This window comes from Leucopleurus acutus, assembly GCF_964270905.1.
Source record: "Leucopleurus acutus genome assembly, chromosome: 5".
Taxonomy (NCBI): Eukaryota; Metazoa; Chordata; class Mammalia; order Artiodactyla; family Delphinidae; genus Leucopleurus; species Leucopleurus acutus.
This window is the reverse complement of record NC_139147.1, coordinates 20,276,990-20,288,197: the sequence shown is the minus strand read 5'-3', so window position 1 is coordinate 20,288,197 and position 11,208 is coordinate 20,276,990.

Sequence of the window (11,208 nt, the reverse complement as noted above, 5' to 3'; positions counted from 1 at the left end):
TGTATTGTTTAGCCTACATGTGTTTGTCTTTTTTACAGCTCTTTTCCTGTAATTGATATCTAGTCTCATAGTATTGTGGTCAGAAAAGATACTTGACACAATTTCAATTTTCTTAAATTTAGCAAGGCTTGATTTGTGACCCAAGATATGATCTATCCTGGAGAGTGTTCCATGAGCACTTGAGAAAAATGTGTATTCTGTTGTTTTTGGATGGAATGTCCTATAAATATCAATTAAGTCCATCTTGTTTAATATATCATTTAAAGCGTGTGTTTCCTTATTTATTTTCACTCTGGATGATCTGTCCATTGGTGAAAGTGGGGTGTTAAAGTCCCCTACTATGAATGTTTTACTGTCAATTTCCCCTTTTATGGCTGTTAGTATTTGAATGAATTTAGTATTTGAATGAAGACCTGCATTATCTCTTTTTATTCTATCTATCCCTTTTATTATTGATCTCTAATTTATTATTATGGAGACATATTACATGTGTATTATAATTTTTAAAAGAGAGAGGATGGAAGAGCATATTAAGCAATAGAAACAATAATAAAATCACTTTGCTAAGGACTAGATGGGCAAGATACCTAGTGTTACATCAGAGTATTTATTTCAATGAGTATGTGTTAATAAACTGTAATTTGACATTATAGACTTAGAGTTAGATATAGACAATTTCTAGGAAGAGTATTAATACCATGTATCCCTCTTAAAAAATTTATACTTTTTTCCCTTGCTTAACAGAACTAGGAACACTCCAAAATATTTGAACTATATATTTAATATATGTAGTAATTAATATTTTTGTAACTCATAAAGTAATCTAACTATAATAGCAAAGCACCTTAACTGAAAAAAAATCCAAACTTGTTGGATTTCCTATAAATGGGATCTGCCTTTAACCTGCCCTAGAGGGCTTATTTACAAGGAATTCTCATGAACCTTATTATTAAAGCAACATCTCAACACTAAGCAATATGTCTTAGCCTTTTAGGAGTTCTATATCAAACTACCATGGACTGAATGGCTTAAAAAACAAATATTCATTTTTTTTTCATGGCTCTGAAGTCTGGGAAGTTTAAGAACAAGGTACAAGCAGAATTGGTGTCTGGTGAGAATTGGCTACCTGGTTCATCTATAGCCATTTTCTCTCTAACTTCAAGTGGTGGAAGGGGCAAGGAAGCTGTCTTGACCCTCTTTTATGAGGACACTGATCCCACTCTTTAGAGCTCCCACCTCATAACCTAATCACCTCCCAATAGCCACACCTCCTAATACAATTTCATTTGGGTTAAGTTTCAACATAAGAATTTTGGGAGGGTAAAATCATCCAGTCCATAGTAGAACATGGGTAAAAATATCCAGTCCATAGTACAACATGAGTACAGTGCCAGGGACTGTAATATCTTCATGTGGATTTAGATTGTCTCCAAGGGAGCTCTATCTCAACTATAGCATAACATTGTTCGTGTTTTTACACTGATAGTGGTAGTTCAAGTTTATTAATTCTAGCAATTGAAACATACATCAGAGATCTTGAAATAAGCTTTAAAAGAAGAAACAAAAAGTATTTAATCTGTGGAAACTGGATACAAGCATACCTCATTTAATTGTGATTCACAGTTATTGCATTGTTTTTACAAATTGAAGGTTTGTGGCAACCACGTGTTGAGCAAATCTATTGGCACCATATTTTCAATAGCATTCACTCACTTTTTGTCTCTGTTTGACATTTTGGTAATTCTTACAGTATTTCTAACCCTCCCACAACAAAAAGATTATGACTCACTGAAGGCTCAGATGATGGTTAGCATTTTCTTGCAATAAAATATTTTTAAATTAAGGTATGTAAACTTTTTTTAGACACAATGCTATTACACACGTAATAGACTGTAGTATAGTACAAACATAACTTTTATATTAACTGGGAAACCAAAGAATTCGTGCGATTTGCTTTATTGTGATATTAACTATATTACAGTGGTCTGAAACAAAACCCTCAATATCTCCAAGGTATGACTATATATAGTTCAGAGATTTGATATCAGTACTAATTTTCCTTGCTGGTAGTCACAAGCAATCACTGCTATATTTTACTTTGTAGCTACCATATTGAACAGAATCATAAACTCTTACAACTGATTTCACTTGTGGATACAACCCAGAACTTAAGTACAAATGCTTGTCTTTGATAAATAGCCTTATTAACTACACAGGTCAGGTCATATGTTTGAGTAATTTACTGTGAAATTTTCTCTTATTTATCAAAATATAAGCTTAATAACATATATGCTTTTCTAACTAGTTAACTCTATGCTAATTTATATGGTTTAAATATACTATTTATATCATATTATCCAAAATATGAAAGGAATGCCTATGTGACACCAAAGTTTGCAGTCTTTAGATTTGGTTGAATGTTTAACTTAGTTTCAATTTATTATGTATATTAAACTGCAAATGAGATCTTAAAATGTCTTACACATTTGTTTGTATATTCTCTCCTAATCTTTGCTTAATAAACCTGAGGCAAAAATCAAGATTAAAGAAATTTAGTAAATATAGTTAAAGACTTGATTTGTTTCTAATTATTTTATTTATTTTTATTTTAATAGATCTTTATTGGAGCATAATTGCTTCACAAAACTGTGTTAGTTTCTGTTGTACAGCAAAGCGAATCAACCATATGCATACACATGTCCCCATAACCCCTTCCTCTTGAACTTCCCTCTTATCCTCCCCATCCCACCCCTCTAGGTCATGGCAAAGCACAAGCCCATCTCCCTGTGTTATGCTGCTGCTTCCCACTGGCCAACTATTTTACATTTGGTAGTATATATATGTCGATGCTACTCTCACTTAGCCCCAGCTTCCCCCTCCCACCCCATGTCCTCAAGTCCATTCTCTATGTCTACCTCTTTATTCCTGCCTTGCAACTAGTTTCATCAGTACCTTTTTTTTTAAAGATTCTGTATATATGTGTTAGCATATGGTATTTGTTTTTCTCTTTCTGACTTACTTCACTCTGTATGACAGACTCTAGAAGGAAATTTTCTACTCTCCTCTGCCTTAAATTTGCTTATTCAAGTGAGGCTTCACTTCTTTCTTCATTCACCTAACAATTTCTGTCTGTCTGCATTGTAACAGGTCATTTGTCTAGGTAGTAGGGAGGGACATATAGTAATACATATTTCTGGATTTTGAGAGACTTGATATAATGAGAGATTCAGTTCATAAGAAGAAAATGCACATGCTATTGTAGAGAGAAAGTGAAAGGTAATACACAGGTAACTTCAACATCATGTTAGATGTGCCACAGGATTTAGCGAGAAAAAAGGAAGGAATAAGAAACTACCTGATAGAGAAGAGGTATCATAGAGACTTAAAAAGAATAGGTGAAGAAAAGGAAATAAAAGGTATACATATCTGAAAGGAAGAAATAAAACTGTCTTTGTTTACACATGACATGATTGTTTTGCAGAAAATTACAAAGAATCAACAAAATAAGTCCCAGAACTTATAAGTGATTACAGAAAGTTTTCAGCATGCAAAGCTAATGTATAAAGGTCAATCACTTTCTTATATATCAGCAATGAAAAATTGGAATCTGAAGTTAAGAGTGCAATACCATACACATTCATACACAAAAAATAAAATACATAGGTAAAAATCAGAAAAAAAATCTGTATTAGGAAAACTACAAAACTCTGATGAAACAAATCAATAACTAACTAAATAAAGAGATATTCCAGAGTTTTCCCCAACTTGATCTATAAGTTCAAGGCAATCCTAATAAAAATTTCAGTAACTTATTTTGTGGATGTCAACAAAATGATTCTATAATGTATATGGAGAGGCAAAAACTCAGAATAGCCAACACAACATTCAAGGAAAAGATCAAGTCAGAGGACTGACACAAGCTGACCTCAAGACTTCTTAGTATAAAGCTATAGTAATCAAGACAGTGTAGTATTAGTGAAAGAACAGACAAGTAGATCAATATAAAAGAATAGAGACCCCAGAAATAGAGTCACATAAATATAGTCAACTAATCTACTGGAAAAACTGGACATCTACACACAAAAAAATGAATCTATACCCAGATCTTATACCTTTCACAAAAATTAACTCAAAAAGGCTTATAGACCTAAGTGTAAAATGAAAAACTATAAAAGTCCTAAAAGATAACTTAGGAGAAAATCTAGGTAACTTTGGGTTTGGTGATAGCTTTTAGATACAACACCAGAAGCACAGTCAATGAAAGAAGAAATAATTTGGACCTCATTAAAAAAAAATTCTGCTCTAGGAAAGACATTATTAAGAAAATAAAAAGACAAACCACAGACTGTAAGAAATTATTAGCAAAACATATGCTGAATAACTAATATCCAACTATACAAAGAACAGTTAAAATTCAACAATAAGAAAACAAATAACCCAAATAAAAAATGATAAAAGATCTGAACAAAAAAATTCCCCAAAGAATAGATACAAGATGACAAACAAACATATGAAGAGATGCTCAACAACATATGTCACTAGAGAATTTCAAATAATAATAATAATACACTACCGCATACATTTGAGGATGGCTAAATTCCAAAATAGTGAGAACAGGGAATACTAGAGAGGATGTAGAGCAAACAAAACTCCCATTAATTGCTTATGGAAATGTAAAATAATTCAGATACTTTGGAAGACAATTTAGCAGATTTTTTTTACAAAACTAAGCATGTGCTTCTTATATGATCCAGCAATTGTGCTCCTTGGTATTTACTCAAAGGAGTTGAAAACTTATGTCCACACAAAAATCTGCACATGGATGTTTACAGCAGCTTTATTGATAATTCCCAAAACTTGGAAGCAACCAAGATGCCCTTCTATAAGTGAGTGGATAAATAGGTGAGTGGTAATGGAGTATAATTCAGCAGAAAAAAAAAGAAACAAATCATTAAAAAACATGGAGGAACCATGAAAAGACATGGAAGAACCCTAAGTACATAATGTTAAGTGAAAGAAGCCAATCTGAAAAGGCTACATACTGTATAATTCCAACTCTATGACCTTCTGGAAAAGGCAAAACTATGAAGACAGTAAAATAATCAGTTGTTGCCAGAGTTCAATGAGAGGGAGGGAGGGAAGAACAGATGGCATACAGGAGATTATTAGGGCAGTGAAACTCTTCCGTATGATACTATAATAATGGGTATGTGTCAATATGGATCTGTTAAAATCCATAGAACATACAACACAGAATGTATCCTTAGGTAAACTATGGACTATATTTAATAATAATGTTTCAATATTGATTGATCAATTTTAACAAACACACCATACTAATGCAAACTTTTAATAATAAGGAAAACAGTGTGTGATGGGTGGGTGTGTGGTATATAGGAGCTCTTTGTACATTTCCTTCAAATTTTCTGTAAACATAAACTGCTCTAAACATAATCTGTCTATTCATTAAAGAAAAAAGAAAAGAATATATGAATTGGACTTTGAGGATGTGGAGACTTGGAAAGAATCTCCCCCTTACAAAACAACAACAACAACAAGGAAAGCAAGGGGAATATGCATATTCATAACTGTTCTTGAATCCATCAGAAAGCTGAAGTTGCAGGGCAGGCAGTTAACCCTGAATATAAGACAAGTCACTCTAAAATAAATAAGAGAGGAGCATTTGCTTACCTGTGAAAGATGTCACTGAGCATTGATAAAAAGAGTTTAGCTGAATTTTTAAATAAATTGCTAAAATTAAATGTGGAGTAGCAAGAATATATGAACCTCTGGGGGCTGGATATACGAGGGGAATTTGCACTCATTCACAGATTCTTTACCATTGGCTTCATCAGTGCTTTCAAAAAGGATTAGAGCCAGGGCAAGAGGTGGTGCTGGCTTAGGGGAGATGCAGCAACAAGGAAGACAGAAGTCAACCCTGGATCCCTGGATCCTTCCCTTCTAACTCTATTATGGAAGAAAAACCTTAAAATGCTGGATGAAGGGCAAGTACCACTGTCACCTTTAGGTTACTGGTAAAATTCTATTGCAACTGGAGGAAAAGAACAGAAAACAAAAACAAAACAAAACAAAGCAAAACCTTCTACATGCATGAGAGAGCAGGAATAAGTCCTGGACCTTGACCTATAGTTGGGAGCAGAGCAGGATCATGGTAATGCTGTACACCCAAGACTCCAGAAAATAGTCCCTGCTTAAGATTGAGATTCAATCAGGGTGACAGGGAAGCCCCAACTGTGCCCTTGACACCAGGCTAATGACTATTGATCATCAAGTAACAATAGTCCTACTGTTATATTCTGATAAATAGTCATCAGAATATATTAATTATGAGAAAACAATACTTGAAAAAATAAAAAGAGATAATTTTCCAAAGCTGGAAGATGTGAGATGCTTTTGCCTCTTTCAGGTGGAAATAAATTGGAGAGACATTGGGGGCAATTATGGGCTGAATTGTATTCCTTCCAATTTTTAGGTTGAAGTCCTTACTACCAGTACCTCAGAATGTGACTGTATTTGGAGCTAGGTACTTTAAAGAGGTAATTAAGTAAAATGATGCTACTGGGCAGAGGGGCTTAATCCAGGCTGACTGCTACCCTTATAAGAAAGGGAGAGATTAAAAGAAGGGAAATGAGGGGAAGGACAAACCTGGAGATTGGGATTAATAGATACATACTTCTTTATATAAAATAGATAAACAACAAGGTCCTAATGTATAGCACAGGGAGCTGTATTCAATATCTTGTAATAATCTATAATAGAAAATAATCTGAAATTATATATATATATGTGTATATATATATATATATATATATATATATATATATATATATAACTGAGTCACTTTGCTGTACACCAGAAAGTAACACAACATTGTAAGTCAACTATACTTCAGTTAAGAATAAATTCAATAAATAATAATAATAAAATAATGGGATAAACATTAAAAAAACAGACAGTAGGAGAATACCAGGGATGCACATAACACGAAGGGACCAACATGTGAAGAGGCAGCAAGAGGGCAGCCATCTGCAAGCCAAGGAGAGAAGCCTCAGAGGAAATCAACCCTACTGGCACTTGATCTTGGACTTCCAGCCCCCAGAACTGTGAGAAAATAAATTTCTGTGATCTCAGCCACCCAGTCTGTGCTATTTTATTATGGCAGCCTTAGCAAACAAACGTAAGGTCTTCTTTGACTCATCCTTCCGCTCCATTAACAGGTACACATGAGGCAGTGTCTGTACAGGAAGGAGCCCTGATATTTCTCCCACAAACTCTTCCAATGACACTTTGTTAGATGAAATGGCCTGACAGGCAGATAGGCCATAACCCTGAGCAGAGAGGTGAGTGAGAAACTAATAAGTATTTTCACTCCAGCTCATGAATAGATGGCATTTAAATATATGCAGTGGCATATAGTAAGTCTTGCATTTGCTCTTTTGCAAGTGGCCACTCCACACAAAGGACTGAAAAAAGGTAAAGCCAGATTCTAAGGACAATGACCAGAGACACTGGTAAGCTCCATTCAACAGAACAATTTGCTATGGTGGCTCCCACAGATCTTATTAGCACTCCATCTCCCTTCACCACAGAAGTTCTGAATTTCTGGCCTTCAGATGCTTTTTAAATTTTTCCTCTGTTGCCTCTATATGGCAAGAATAAGTAATCTTGAAGAGAAAGCACTGGCATATCAAGAAGAGTTTTTGTGAAAAAGAAAACATTATTGCTGTATTAAGTTCACGTTGCAAGCAGAGAAAAAATAGATTTGTTCCTATGATACCTAGTCACAGTTGTGAAAAAGACAAAACCTCCAAGAACCAAGGGATTGTAGTCACAGTGACAGATGGACAAAGTTCAATTGCTACAGAAAACTCACAGGATCTAAAATGTCAGTGCTTACTAATCTATGGTTTCTTACAGTACAAGAATACAGGAAAAGTATTAAAATAAGAATACACATCAAAGCCAAAAGCTGTCACAGTAAAGGGGTTCAGAAAGGCCTGAACCAGGTCCATTATAAGGTCTGTACCAGGATGCATTTTATCTCTTGAATAATGAACCCCTGAGATATGCACAGAACACTTTAGAATCAAGAGCTTAGAATGGAGTCTCAACAAGAATTTCTCACACTGTGGGCCATGTAGGCATGTTTCTTGCTATGTAACTAGCCTGAAAGCCACAGGCCTCTGAGAGTCTTATGGAAAACTCATGCTAATAATGTTAAACTTTCCCTGAGCCCTGTGCTCCTGGAAAACAACCAAGGTTAGAGTATCCCCTATCCTTTTGTGTTCCAGGAAATGGCTATTGCAAAGACCTATCTTTCCCTATATGACTTAAGATAAGACTTGTGGGTGATGCTTAGTTTATCTATGACAAGGCCATGCATGGACACTCCAAATTCCATTTTTTTTTTCTCTCAGAATGATTTGCTGAAATGTTTGTACTCACTGACCAATCTGGGCAACATACCTGCAAACTTGACTTATTTGACTTTAGTTAAGCTTCTCTGCTTCCTCAACAGCCCCCTGAACTTTGACTACCCTTTAAGCAAGCATTGGATTGAAGAACAATCCCTCCAGAAAGACCCTTCTCTAGAATCTACTGACCTAAATTCTAGAAAAGGGGGAAAAAAACACACTAAACTTTCATGCTTAATTGTCTGATTATGCAGTGGCACAGAACACTCCTCCATGTCTGATGCTTTCTAGACCTGGTTTCTCCTCTTTAAGAGAGAAAATTCCTTTCTGCCTGACCATTGAGAGGCTTGCAGACCTTCTGATCTGAGTGTTCCCTTTATTCTAATTGTCCACATTGCCTTATTACAATAGACCTCTTCTCCCTCTAGAAACTTTCCTTTTGACTACAGTCTCTCTATCTAAGCCTGGGTTTGTTTTGCATTTGACTGTGTAAGTCATCAGTCTTACTGTTATTAATAAATAGAGCTGGCAAACTGCCCTCAAAACTCCAAGGACCCGTGATTACAGAGTGATATTCATAGTAGTATTATTAATAGTATTTTGGTGCATTTCATGCCATGTGTTGGACAGATACAGTATAAAACTGTATAGTTGAGAAAAACATATAACAAATATTATGGAATCTGACCTAAATTTACTTAAAAATAACATGGAAGAGTTCTTTTTTTTTTTAAGCAGATAGATCCGTTGACATATAAATTGTTTAAAGTAATTTTTAAAGGGTTGAAAAGCCATCAGATTTGTTTAAGGAGCTATTATATGTTAGATTTTAAAGCCTCACAAAAGCTCCACAAATCACAAAAAAAAAAAAAGAAAAGTAGTAAGTTCTCTTATATTAGTAGATTTAAAATCTTAACTAAATTAAGCAATAAACTAAAAGATTAATCTGCCACAACTGACTGAGGTTTAATTAATGAATTGTTTAATATTAAACAAGTGTTAATATGATAATGCACAGATAGATGAAAATTCAAAAAACATTACAAATTATATTGAAATATAATGAAAACTTAGTATTCAAATTTCAACATAAAATCTGGCCATAGAAAAAATAGATATGTGCTTAGAAAAAGACCAGATTAAGAGAATAATAAAATGTTTATTTTCTTATGATAGGGGTTTTGTTTCTTTATTTTCCTAATTATTGCACAATTTAAATTATTTCTACAATAATTGTGTATAAATTATTAAGAGAATGATAAGAATTTGTTCAGAAATAACAACTGCATGAACTAAGAAGCAAAATAATCTAATTTTTACTATAACCCTGGGTTCAATGTACATTTTGGCTGGTAAATCTGTGTTTGCCACTAAGACATGTGGGTAGGATTAGATAAAAATGACGAGGAGCTCAGGTCCCTTACTGCAAACTGCAAAATGCTAATAGAATGTCAGAACTCTGGTTGGGCAATTGTTGCTGAAAGGTAATTGGCAGCAAGCATTGTTTTGCTTCTGTTGATCCTCATTCCAGAGAGAGTAATTACACTTGATTTCATACAATATTATTATTTTCTTTACTATAACTGATGTTGTCTGAGATAGTGATGGTCTGATCTCATCGAGATTTCACAAAATAAGATTTTTGGAACAAGGCATTTTTTCTTGCCTCCCTTCAATCTAGTGATTTTATTGATAAGACCTGCTATGACAGCAGAATTCTTTATTTCAAGAATTCTATATTTATTTTGTTATTTTTCAAATGTGCTTTTTTCCTTTTGCCTTTTAATTCTATTCACAAAGAACTTCACAGATAAATAAAATTTTAAAAAAGGACGAGTCAAACTTATCTACTAAAGATTTCAGTCTTATTTTCTTAATGATCAAGGTAAGTGAGATAAAAGAATGATAAACTATTTGAATCAATATGCTTAATGCTATTGTCTTTTCCTGAGAAAATTGTCATGTAGATTTTAAAGGGAGAATTTCTTAGATACTATTTTATAACAATTTCTTGTCCTAGCTAACCTCTAGATAAAACTGAAAAAATAAATAGATACATACAAAATTAAATAAATAAACTAGGTATTGTGGATGAAAAAATGCTGCATACCATATCAGTAAACAAAGGATGTTACAGCCATCAAGCCACTAAAGACACCAGGCAGGTGAGCCCTGGGAGAACTTAGGACAGACAAACGCGCTGCCTACTGCAAAGCCCTCAACCACTGTAGCCACTGGCAACTGTACACCCTGAGGGGATTCAGGATGGGAAAGAACAGGATACTGGTCCTAGATAGCTAAGGTACATATCAAAGGAATGATTTCAGTGAGCCCAGACTTTCACATCTTCCCATACATAGAAAAGTGTTAAATTCATCAACTTGAAATATCTGTTTTTCTTTAATTTTTTAACAGTAAATTTTTGAAGTTCTGGCTAGCTGGTCTTTGTTGCAAAAACTCCTATATATCCTGGCTTCCCCCTAACCTCTTCAGAGCAGTCTCTCAGAGCTGAGAGACTGCGTCCTAAGCTTAAGTCCTCACTTTTGTCTGCCAAATAAAACATAATTCTGCAGTTTTAGGTTGTGCATTTGTTTCAGTCGACAGTATAAAGTAAATGAGGTATCTTTTGGGACCTGTAAAATTAAACAAAATTGGAATCTCTATGATCTTGCAAAATATTTTTTTTTCTTTTGTGAAGATGCTATGGACTGAATTATGTTTCCCCCCCAAACTCGTATGTTGAATCCTTAATCCCCAATGTGACTATTTTTTT